The sequence below is a fragment of the Dasypus novemcinctus genome, chromosome 3, assembly GCF_030445035.2.
Source record: "Dasypus novemcinctus isolate mDasNov1 chromosome 3, mDasNov1.1.hap2, whole genome shotgun sequence".
Taxonomy (NCBI): Eukaryota; Metazoa; Chordata; class Mammalia; order Cingulata; family Dasypodidae; genus Dasypus; species Dasypus novemcinctus.
Window position 1 is genome coordinate 15862097 of NC_080675.1, and position 13259 is coordinate 15875355.

Consider the following 13259-nt stretch of genomic DNA (forward strand, 5'->3'; position numbering starts at 1 on the left):
AGTTCCACTGATCAGTGTGTCTATCCTTGTGCCAATATCATGCCATTTTCACTACTGTAGTTCTGTAGTATGTTTTGAAGTCAGGTAATGTGATTCCTCTGATTTTGTTTTTCTTTTTCAATATATCTTTGGCAATTTGGGGCCTCTTTCCAAATAAATTTCATAGTTTTTCTAGTTCATTAAAAAGTGCTGTGTTGATTTCTATTGGGATTGCATTGAATCTGTAGATCTGTTTTGGTAGGATAGACATCTTAATAATATTTAGTCTTCTAAACCATGAACAGGGAATATTCTTCCATTTATTTAGGTCTTCTTCAATTTCCTTAAACAATGTTGTGCAGTTTTCCATGTATAAGTCTTTTACATCTTTAGTTAAATTTATTCCTAGGTATTTGATGTTTTTATTTACTATTGTAAATGATACTTCGTGATTTCCACATCAGATTGCTCTTCATTGGTGTACAGAAATGCTACTGATTTTTGTGCATTGATCTTATAACCTGCAACTTTACTGAACTCATTTATAAGTTCTAGAAGCTTTGTTGTAGGCTTCTCAGGTCTCTCTATGTATAGAATCATGTCATCTGCAAATAGTGAAATTTTAACTTCTTCCTTTTCTATCTGGATCCCTTTTATATCTGGTTCTTGCCTCAGTGCTCAAGCAAGTACTCCTAACACAGTGTTAAATAGAAGGGGTGATAGTGGGCATCCTTGTCTTCTTCCTGATCTTAGAGGGAAAGATTTTAGGATTTCACCATTGTAAATGATGTTAGCTGTGAGTTTTTCATATATACCCTTTATCATGTTCAGGAAGTTTCCTTCTATTCCTATCTTTGGCAGTGTTTTTATCAAGAAAGGGTGCTCTATTTTTTCAAATGCTTTTTCTGCACCTATAGATATGATCATGTGATTTTTTTTCCTTCAATCTGTTTATGTGGTGTATTACTTTAATTGATTTTCTTATGTTGAACCATCCTTGCATACCAGGAATGAAACCAACTTGGTCATGGTGTATAATTTATTTAATGTTTTGTTAAATATGGTTAGCAAGTATTTTGTTGAAGACTTTCACATCTAGGTTCATTAGAGAGATTGGTCTGTAATTTTCCTTTCTTGTGGTGTCTTTGTTTGGCTTTGGTATTAAGGTAATGTTGGCAGGAAGCAGACTTGGCCCAATGGATAAGGTGTCTGCCTACCACATGGAATGCCTGTGGTTCAAACCCCGGGCCTCCTTGACCCATGTGGAGCTGGTCCATGTGCAGTGCTGATGCATGCAAGGAGTGTCGTGCCATGCTGGGGTGTCCCCACATAAGGGAGCCCCATGTGCAAGGAGTCCACCCCATAAGGAGAGCTGCCCAGCATGAAAGAAAGGGCAGCCTGCCCAAGAATGGTGCCACACACATGGAGAGCTGACACAACAAGATGATGCAACAAAAAGAAACACAGATTCCCAGTGCCACTGATAAGGATAGAAGTGGTCACAGAAGAATACAAATGGACACAGAGAGCAGACAACCAGGGGGGTGGGAAGGGAAGAGAAATAAAAAATAAATAAATAAATCTTTAAAAATAAATAAATAAAATAAAATTAGTTAGGCAATGTTCCTTCTGTTTCAATTTTTTGGAAGATATTAAGCAAGATTGGTGTTATTTCTTTCTGGAATGTTTGGTAGAATTCACCTATGAAGCCATCTGGCCCAGGGCTCTTCTTAGTTGGGAGGTTTTTAATGAATAATTCTATCTCTTTACTTGTGATTGGTTTGTTGAGATCATCGATTTCTTCTTTCATCAATGTAGGCTCCTTATGTGTTTCTAGGAATTTGTCCTTTCTGCTAAATTGTCTTTCTTGTTGGAATATAGTTTTTCAAAGTATCCTCTTATGATAGTCTTTATTTCAGTGGGGACAGTGGTGATAGCCCTTTTCTCATTTCTTATTTTGTATATTTGCATCTTCTCTCTTTTTTTCTTTGTAGTCTAGCTAAGAGTTTGTCAATTTTATTGATCTTCTTGAAGAACCAGCTCTTTGTTTTGTTCATTTTTTCAAGCACTTTCTTATTTTCTATTTCACTTAGTTCTACTCTGATCTTTGTTATTTCTTTCTTTCTTCTTTCCTTGGGGTTAGTTTGTTGTTGTTTTTTTTACTAATTCTTCCAATTGTGCAGTTAGTTCTTCAATTTTAGCTCTTTCTTCTTTTTTGATATATGAATTTATGGCTATGAATTTCCCTCTCAGTACAGCTTTTGCTGCATCCCATAAGTTTTGATATGTTGTGTTATCATTTTCATTAGTTTCAAGGTAGTTATTGATTTCTGTTTAGATTTGCTCCTTGGCCCACTGTTTTTCTAAGAATGTGTTGTTTAACTTCCATATCTTGGTACCAAATCTGGGTCTCTGGCCCTTGCAGTTTTCCAGCTTCATTGCACTGTGGTCAGAGAAATTATTTTGTATGATTTCAATTTTTCTGAAGTCATTGAGACTTTCTTTGTGGCCTTGCATGTGGTCTATCTTGGAGAATGATCCATGTGCACTTCAGAAGAATGTATATCCTGCTGTATTTGGGTGTAATGTTCTGTATATGTCTATTAGGTCCAGATCCTTTAATATATTGTTCAAAGTCTTTGTTTCTCTATTGATTCTATCACCCAGTGGTGATAGTGGTGTGTTAAAGTCCCCTACTATAATTGTAGAGTCATCTATTCCTTCCCTTAGTTTCTCTGGTGTTTGCCTCACATATTTGGAGTCACCCTTGTTAGGGTCATAAGTGTTTATGATTGTTCTTTCTTCTTGGAAGATATCCCTTTCACTGATATGTAGTGTCCATCTTTGTCTCTCACAATAGTTTTGCATTTAAAGTCTATTTTGTCCAATATTAATATAGCTATTCCTGCCCTTTTTTGGTTATCATTTGCCTGTAAGATTGTTTTCCAGCCTTTTACTTTCAATCTCCTTGAATCCTTGGGTCTAAGATATGTTTCTTTTTTTTTTTTTTAAAGATTTATTTATTTATTTAATTCCCTCCCCCCCCCCCCCCACCCGGTTGTCTGTTCTCTGTGTCTATCTGCTGCGTCTTGTTTCTTTGTCCGCTTCTGTTTCCATCAGCGCCACGGGAAGTGTGGGTGGCACCATTTCTGGGCAGGCTGCACCCTCTTTCATGCTGGGCAGCTCTCCTTATGGGTGCACTCCTTGCACGTGGGGCTCCCCTACGCGGGGGACACCCCTGCGTGGTGCAGCACTCCTTGCGCGCATCAGCACTGTGCACGGGCCAGCTCCACACAGGTCAAGGAGGCCCGGGGTTTGAACCGCGGACCTCCCATGTGGTAGACGGACGCCCTAACCACTGGGCCAAGTCCGTTTCCCTAAGATATGTTTCTTGTAGACAACATATAGATGGGTCATATTTCCTTATCCAATCTTCCAATCTCTGTCTCTTAAAAGGTGAGTTTAATGCATTATCATTCAGTGTCATTACTTTCAAGGAAATACTTTAAAAATATATTTATTTATTTATTTATTTCTCTCCCCATCCCCTCCCCCCACCCCAGTTGTCTGTTCTCTGTGTCTATTTGCTGCATCTTCTTCTTTTTCTGCTTTTGTTGTTGTCAGCAGCAAGGGAATCTGTGTTTCGTTTTGTTGCATCATCTTGCTGTGTCAGTTCTCCATGTGTGTGGCACCATTCTTGGGCAGGCTGCACTTTCTTTTGTGCTGGGTGCCACTCCTTGTGCGTGGGGCTCCCCTACATGGGGGACACCCCTGCGTGGCATGGCACTCCTTGCGCGCATCAGCACTGTGCATGGGCCAGCTCCACACGGGTCAAGGAGGCCTGGGGTTTGAACCACGGACCTCCCATGTGGTAGATAGACACCCTAATCACTGGGCCAAGTCTGCTTCCCTCAAGGAATTACTTATATTAGCCATATTTTCTTTGGATTTGTGTTTGTCATATGTTGCTTGATTTTTTTTTTCTCTCTTTTTATCATTTTGGTTGTTCTTATACTCTCCTCCAACTCTTTCTCTCCTGTTTTTTTCTTTCCTCCTGCAGAGCTCCCTTTAGTATTTCTTGAAGGGCAGGTTTCTTGTTGGCATACTCTTTAGTTTCTGTTTATCTGTGAATATTTTGAACTCTCTGTCATTTTTGAATGCTAGCTTTGCTAGATAGAGTATTCTTGGTTGGTAATTCTTTTCTTTTAGTACCTTAACTATGTCATATCACTGCCTTCTTGCCTCCATGGTTTAAGATGAGAAATCAGCACTTAATCTTATGGAGCCTCCCTTGTATGTGATGGTTCTCTTTTCCCTTGCTACATTTAGTATTCTCTTTGCTTGCACATTCAATAATTTGACAAGTATATGTCTTGGGGTAGTCCATTTATGCTGTTAGGGGTGCATTGTGCTTCCTGGACTTGTATATGCATCTCCCTCAGTAGGTTTGGGAGGTTTTCAGCCATTATTTCCTCCAACACCTCTTCTGCCCCCTTTCCTTTCTCTTCTTCTTCTGGGATACCTATAATGAATATATTTGCATATTTTGCATAGACATTCATGTCCCTAAGTCCCGTTGGATTTTTTCTATCTTTTTATCAATCAATTCTACTGTTTAATTTCATGTGTACTGTCTTCCACATCACTAATTCTTTCCTCTACCTCTTCAAATCTGCTGTAATTTGCTGAGAGTGTACTTTTGATTTCTTGGATTATGCTACTGATCCCCATCATATCTGTTATCTTTTTGTACATGACTATAATTTCTTCTGTATGCTCTCCATACAGAATATGCTTAATCTCTTCCTTCACTTCATTAAATTGGCCCATGATACATGTTTTGAGAGCTTTAATTAGTCATTCAATGTTCCACTCCTCTTCCTGGTTTTTAGTTTGTTCATTGGATTGGCCATGTTTTCCTGATTATTTGTATGGTCTGTAGTTTTTTGTTGCTGTCTGGTCATCATTTTATCTTATTGGGTTTATTCAGTTGATTAGCTTCTTTGTCTGGGGGTTTAATTAGTTGTTGTTTTTGTGTGCATGTTAAGTCTTCTCTTTGTCACTTTGTTTCTCCTATTCTATTTCCTTATTGTTGGCTAAGTTCCCTTGAAGGAAAATATTAGGGCCAGAGAAAGCAAAAGGTGTAAGAAAGAAAAATATAATAGTAGTATTGATAGTGAATGTTAGCAAAAGAACCGTGTGAGATCTAGGAGAATGGATATTGAACTCATATAAGCTGTGTAGAGTTATAACAGTAAAAAAGCAGAGTACCTATAATGAGATAGTAAACTGCATATGGGGAGGAATATAGTATGAGTTAAAAGGCCAGTGTGGTCAGGAGAGAGGGAAAGAGAAAAGAAAGGATAATAATATAAAGAGCAAATAAAAGATAGAAAACAGAATAGAGGTATTAGAGATAAAAAGTCAGAAATATCAGAGGCTAAATAAAGAGAGGTGGAATGTAGAAGAATAAATGATGGAGGATAGAAAGATGTAAAGGAAAGGGGATAGCATTGGTAGCCAAAATCAGTACACACAGAAAAGAGGAAATTGAGGATGAGGAAGCACAGCAAATAAGAAATGTTGCCTGCAGCACCTAATATTAAAAAAAGAAAAAAGAAGAAAAAGAGTAAAGGGGAAAAAGAAAGGGGGGAAAAAAAGCAAGGAAGGAAAAAAAGGGCCATGGGGAGATGAAGAGGAAGGAAAAACAAGAAAACAAACCAACAAAAAAAAAAAAAAAAAACAGGCAAGGAATCCTCTTTGCTATTGAATAAACTGCTTAGGAGTCTGACCTTCCCCCTTTCTTCCCTTCCTCACTTCCCTCTCTCCCAGGGTAGTATGAAGGCTGTGTGAGGGTTCCCGTAGGAGATTCAAATGGGTCCCTGGTGAACCAAATCACCTCAGAAAATAACGTCTCTTAATTTATTGAGAGAGAGCACCCACCCCTTGCCAGGAACCCTAAATATGCTATTGGAAGCCTGCAAAGCACATCCTACTGTCCCTCTCCCTTAGGTGTGTTATAGGAGGGCTGGTTAATTTTCCACCTCCACCTTCTCCCAGACCAAGTTTCCTATCCCAGGGCGTTTAGGTAAATTGGGCTCTCTCAGCAAATTCACCTCTCCTCTTTCCCTAGGCTCTCCCCAAGTCAGCTGATATGCTCCTCCAAACTCAGTAAAAGGGGGAGCAGGGCAGAAAATTGAACCTGCACTCCTTGAGCCCCTCTGCCCCTCCCACCTAATCCCTCCCACTCTCGGAGTTTGTCTGGGACCAGACAGCTAGGAGAATGCCAGATTTCTGGGTGTGCTGGGCTGGGAACAAAGACCTGGGAGAACATGGACTCGGGGTATATAGGTCTGTGAAATGTCGGTTGCAGGGGCTCTGGAAAGATGGGCTTGGGGTTCACGCGTTTGGGGAACACGGAGCTTGGAAATGCTGCTGCACAACCGGCAGTTCTCAAGGAGTGCTGCAGCCCTTAGCCCTAGGTGGAAGGGATTTACCTTCCCACTGCTTCTGAGTTCAGTGTTAGAAACCTGCAGTTTTACCTTGAGGAAGCACTAATTTTGTTGCAGTCTCTCCAGATTGACGTCCAAACACCTCCTGCTTTGTAGGCTCTTGAAACAGCCTGCTCCAGCAGGATTCCATTACTACTTAGCCAGTCCTTTGCAAGAGAGATGACGATGGTGTACTTACTTGGACACCATCTTGCCCCACCTCCCTCTATAGTGTTCTTTTGTTTGTTTGTTTGTTTTCATGCTAATTCTTTTTTTCTCTATATTATTTAAACGTTACATTAAAAAAATATAAGAGGTCCCCATATACCCCCCATCCCCCTCACCCGACTCCTCCCACATCAACAACCTCTTTTATCATCATGAGACATTCATTGCATTTGGTGAATACATTTTGGAGCACTGCTGCACCACATGGATAATGGCTTATATTGTAGTTTACACTCTCCCCCAGTTCACCTAGTGGGCCATGGCAGGACATACAATGTCCAGCATCTGTCCCTGCAGTACCACCCAGCACAATTCCAAGTCCTGAAAATGCTCCCGCATCATATCTCTTCTTCCCTCTCCCTACCCTCAGCAGCTACCGTGGCCACTTTCTCCACACCAATGCTACAATTTCTTCCATTACTAATCACAATAGCTCCATAGTGGAATATCAGTAAATCCACTCTAATCCATACTCTATTCCTCCATCCTGTGGACCCTGGGATGGTTATGTCCACTCCACATCTATATCAAGCGGGGGCTTAGGTTCCACATGGATGATGGATGCAATTCTCCTGCTTGCAGTTGTAGGCACTCTGGTGTGGTGGTTGACCTTCTTCACCTCCCTGTTGGCTGGCCAGGGTAAGTGTTCTTACAGCCTGGCTTTGCTGTCTGCATACTTGTCTATCATCTGCACTAGACACAGTGCTAAATTTCTGTAATATTGCTTTTTAATGCCAGCGTGGTATAATGCCTAACACATGGCTGGTGGTCAGTAAATGACTGAAGAATAAAACACTGTTTTAATCAAATTCAGGGGAGAATACAAGAACATAAATATGATACAAGAGCATCTGGTACAAGAAAACTTTAGGTAAAGTAGCGCTGTACCTAGCATCCTACAGGCACAAAGTAGACACCCAGTGGATAGTTGTTGAAAAAATGAGCAAATGAGTACAAAAAAAAGACCGGAAAGAGGAAGCTTTGGGCATCATTAAGATACATATAAAATTATAAAGCACTGTATTGGGAAACGGACTTTGGCCCAGTGGTTAGGGCATCCGTCTACCATATGGGAGGTCCGTGGTTCAAACCCGGGCCTCCTTGACCCGTGTAGAGCTGGCCATGTGCAGCGCTGATGCACGCAAGGAGTGCCCTGCCACGCAAGGGTGTCCCCCGCGTGGGGGAGCCCCACGTGCAAGGAGTGCGCCCGTGAGGAAAAGCCGCCCAGTGTGAAAAGAAAGAGCAGCCTGCCCAGGAATGGCGCCGCCCACACTTCCCGTGCCGCTGACGACAACAGAAGCGGACAAAGAAACAAGACGCAGCAAATAGACACCAAGAACAGACAACCAGGGGAGGGGGGAAATTAAATAAATAAATAAATCTTTAAAAAAAAAAAAAAAAGCACTGTATTATTTTTTTTACAGTTGCAAGAAAAGTGCGGATTTTATTCAGTCGCTCTATTTGCCAGTGTATCTCCTGGGTAGTGAGATGCTTAATAAATAAGAGTGAAGGGCAGGAATTTGGATAAACTAGAAGCAGGGTGACTTTTCAGCCAGAGTTGTAAACTTGAGTTGGCCCCTACACTTCTGAGGAACACGGAATGTTTCAGCTCTGAGATGTTCTTAACAACTGAGAAAGCAGAAATAATAAGGCCAAAATGTGCAGCCCTGTCTACAAAATGCTCCATATCCTGTTTAATGAGGAGTTTCTTGATCTTTTATTAACTTGGTCCCAAAGAAAGAATTAAAGTCTAAATAAGTAAATCTTCCATCTGCCATTCCCTGAAGCATGGAGATGAAGCTGGGCCAATTACTTTTTCATGTCTACTTAGCTGCCAGAGTCTGTCTGGTGTTTGTTAATTTTAAAAAAAAAGAAAGAGTCCTTTGCCCAGTTTATTGATAGCTGGCAGCCCCGGATTGTACTGAACTTCACCATATTCATTCCTGCTGAGCTTGAGTGGATGGCTTCAAACCAGGGCAGACAGGCAGGGGTCATTATTGTATTAAGCCATCTGCTCCTGAAAAGCCCACTTTTTTTTTTTTAAGATTTTATTTATTTATTTAATTCCCTCCCCCTCCCCCCTCCCCCTCCCCCCCCCCCCTTCCCCTCCCCTTCCCCCCCCCTCCCCCGGTTGTCTGTTCTCTGTGTCTATCTGTCGCGGCTTGTTTCTTTGTCCGCTTCTGTTCTGGTCAGCGACACGGGAAGTGTGGGCGGCGCCATTCCTGGGCAGGCTGCACTTTCTTTCGCGCTGGGCGCCTCTGCTTATGGGTGCACTCCTTGTGCGTGGGGCTCCCCTACGCGGGGGACACCCCTGCGTGGGGCAGCACTCCTTGCGCATCAGCACTGCGCATGGGCCAGCTCCACACGGGTCAAGGAGGCCTGGGGTTTGAACTGCGGACCTCCCATGTGGTAGACGGATGCCCTAACCACTGGGCCAAGTCCGTTTCCCACTTTAGAATGAAAGAAACATGTCAAGGAGCTATCCAGAAAACATCTGGGTTCCTATTGTGACTACTTCCCAAGCATTCTCATGCTGACTGCTCAGAGGATGTCTGCTGTGCACAGGGGAGAGTGGAGATATCAGGTTAATCTGTATGTGGCTTATGCCTTCCCATAATAGGCTCCCTCCTCCCCCTTTTTTTCTGACTCTGGGTGGAAAATCCCCACCCATTTCAATGTGATGGTCTCTGGCCTCCTGTAGTGTGACCAGCAGTGACCCAGAGGTTATGCTCCTCACCCTTTTAAGTCGACCCATACCTGGATATTAAAATCTGTGTTCTCGAAAGTGTGGGGCTGTGTCTCCTCCCAGGAACCAAATACCCTGCCAAAGAGATAAATGCAACTTAAGGATAAAAATAGAGCAGAAAAAGCCAGTGCCATTGGAAAAAGGAAAAAGTTAGAATGAACTGGTGCTCAAAGCTCCTGTGATTCAAAATATCTGGTCATGTATTCAAAATTTGCTGCACATATCCAGCAAAAAGAAAGATGCAATAACAAAAGAAACGTCTTACAAAAGAGAAAGACACAGAGCTCTCAAGTTCCTTTTGGAACAGGACTCTTCTGTTTTGGTTATGTACAGTTAAGTTCATTTAGGGTCTGATCCAGTGTCTGATGCAAGCCCACATTCTCCTCTTTGGCCTGGGCAAGTTTTTCTTCCGGGTCATCAATCATCTTTTCCAGTTTTGCAACAGTTCTCACTGCAAATCCGGCACAGGTCTCTTTCAGCTTGTCAGACGAAAGTTTGGTTTCTTCCTCATATTTACCCTCCTTGTCAGAACACTTCTCCGAGGCAGCCTCGAGCGCCTTGGGGCTGTTAGTGACATTTCTGAATTCTTCCACGCATCACCACATTTCAGTTCAGACACCTCGGCGCGCTCCTCGGCTGACTCCAGCTCGCCCTCCAGAAGAGCCAACGTAAGAGCCACCTCTTCGTCCGCGCCGTCAGCCCCCTTGCCCCCTCTGGCTTCTCTGAGCTGCATCTCCAGGACCTCCACCTTCTCCTCATCTTTCCTGCCCCGATCAGCTCCTTCATTCCTCTCTCGCCCTCCCCGGCAGCCTCCTCGGCCTCCTCCAGCTTCTGCAGGGCTGTGGGCAGCCGCCCCTGGGCGCCGGCCAACTCCTCCTACGCGGAGCCGCCACGTCGCCCCCGGCCTGCTCGCGCCGCAGGCCCGCGCGCTCCGCCGCCTCCTCCGCCGCCTGCTGCGGCGCCGCGGGGGAGCTGAGGCCGGCGGGGGCGCGGGGGCGCGGAGGAGCTGAGGCCGGCGGGGGCGCGGCGCCGCGGGGGAGCTGAGGCCGGTGGGGGCGCGGGGGCGCGGGGGAGCTGAGGCCGGCGGGGGCGCGGGGGCGCGGAGGAGCTGAGGCCGGCGGGGGCGCGGGGGAGCTGAGGCCGGCGGGGGCGCGGGGGCGCGGAGGAGCTGAGGCCGGCGGGGGCGCGGCGCCGCGGGGGAGCTGAGGCCGGTGGGGGCGCGGGGGCGCGGGGGAGCTGAGGCCGGCGGGGGCGCGGCGCCGCGGGGGAGCTGAGGCCGGCGGGGGCGCGGGGGCGCGGGGGAGCTGAGGCCGGCGGGGGCGCGGGGGCGCGGGGGAGCTGAGGCCGGCGGGGGCGCGGGGCCGCGGGGGAGCTGAGGCCGGTGGGGGCGCGGGGCCGCGCCCTGGGCCCCCTTCCCCACCGCCGCTCCCCGTCCCCCGCCCGCCCCGGCTCCGGGCCGATGAGGCCAGCCGGGCCGGGACCTGACGTCGAGCCTCTTTAGTCTCTGCCCTTAAAAGTACAGTGGAAAAAAAAAAAAGTATGGAGAAAAAAATTCAGATTTTACCCAACCTCACTTAAAATTTAAGTGTATTTTCCTAGGCTTTTTTCTATGTTTTGTGTGTGAATCATAGTTAGTACATTAATAGAAACATTCATTGGCACCTAAATGGAAGATAATGTGAAAAGAGTGCTACCAAATGATATCTACAGTTCATTACGTGTCATAATATATTAATTTCATAATAAAAATACCAGAACCCTCAGTTAGTACATTGATTCAGTATGACGTTTATTAAAGATGCTAAAAATTATTTAACATGTTTATTAACAATAATGTCCATTATGTTGATTTTTGTTGGTTTGTTTAGAATAATCCTTGCATAGGTCCCTCCATCTTAATGGTTCATCCACTGAGCTAATTTTCATTTGTTTGCTTGTTTCTGTACTGGTTATCAATCAAGGAAAGATGTCCCATCTGAACTGTGTTGTCTAACGATATGGCAATATTTTACTGGTCCCAGAAAAAGCAGGGAAGCAGAAAAGAAAGAGCTTGTTTCCTTTGAGGAAAAACGCCTATATTTTGTTAGATACTAACAGATTTTTTTTCCTTTATCCTTATAATTTAAATTATTTTCAGAACATAGCACCTAGAATCCAATGATCCCTTGGTGCGTATTCAGGTCTTTTTGTCAACTCAGGAAAGTTTCCTTTAGTGATATCTTTGAATATTACTTATCAAAATTGTTGATATCTGCTTTAAGAACCCTTATAAAGTCTTAGTTTGCTTCTCCATTCTTTGTCCTCTATATCTAAAGAAATACATTGTTATACACAATCATATATAGATTAAGGAGCAAAAAATAATCTTTACTATTATATAAAGAGCTTTATTACAATCCATACTCATTTACATTTCCTATGTTGTGAATTTAGGTCTAACTGATGCTTATCCTTTTAATTAAAACATTATGTCCAAAGGTAAAGAAAATAACACCAACATTTAATGAGTTCCTACTCTACTATTTTTTTATCACCATTCTATTGTAGTTTTTCAGTTATGTTAGTTACAAAGAAAATTATAATTTAAAATAATGTAGGTATTGTGATGGAAAATAAATCAGATAATGTACCCTACCAGTGTGTGGCAGTTTGAGATTATTTATGAATTCCAAAAAGAGAGATCATGTTTGTAAACTAGTCTGTTCTTCTGGGCATGATAACCCTTCAATTGTATTAGATTCAGCTGAGATGACTGATTAAATTATGTTAAGATTAGGGTTTTGATTCAACCGTGTCATTACAGTATGACTCAGGCCCGTTGGTGGGCTGATAAAACAGACTCTCACATGGGAGTAGATACACAGAAGAAGAGAGACAGCTCATTACACATGGCAGAGGCCCTGGGAAGAGAGATGAACCTGGTAGTCTACAGCTGACCTTATGAAGAGAGCAGAGCAGCTGAGCCAGGAAAGAAACGAGCCCCAGGGAGAGAGAAGAGCCTTATACCAGCCTACAGCTGAGATCAGAAGAAGCTGGGACCATTGAACCTTAAGAGGAAAGAGGAAGGCTGAACCCTCGCAGATATTGGCAGCCATCTTGCATCAACACATGGCAACAGACTTTGGGCGAGAAAATACCTCTTACAGTACCTTGAGTTGGACTCTTTAGGGCCTTGTAATGGTAAGCTTCTATCCCAAATAAATACCCTTTATAAAAGCCAACAGATTTCACCCCTTTTGACTAATACACAATGTTTAGGGCATTCTCTTGGGTATTTCTGGATTACACTGTGGTTGTTCCCAGTGCCTAGAATGCCTTTTTGCCCAATTCCCTCAATCTAGATCAGTTTATAGAAGCATCTATCATGTTAGGTCCTGTCTCTGAGTAAGGGATTGTAATTAGTCTTATCTCATAATGTTTCTTAAAGAGAGCCAGGGCTCACTCTCTTGATTTGCCATGATGTCATTCATAAATATCATAGATTCTGTATGTGATAAAGTTAATGCTTAATCATTTTGGTCAATTTTCTTATGCTTTAATCACATAATGAGGGGCATTTTTCCTTTGAGATTTAGATGAAAAAAAAGACTCCTTTTTTTTTCTATAGTAGAGACTGATCTATCTAAAATGAATAGCAAGTTCATGACTATTAAATAAAATAGTTCTTTTTGTTCACAGAGATGGAGTTAAGACTTTTATATGCCACAGTTTCAATTTTGGCAATGTCTGGTTTTCCTTTCTCAAACTATCTGTACTGGGCAAATAAAACTCAGTGTCTATCTGTCTTCTTTATGATTTTGTGTTTTTTCTAAAGA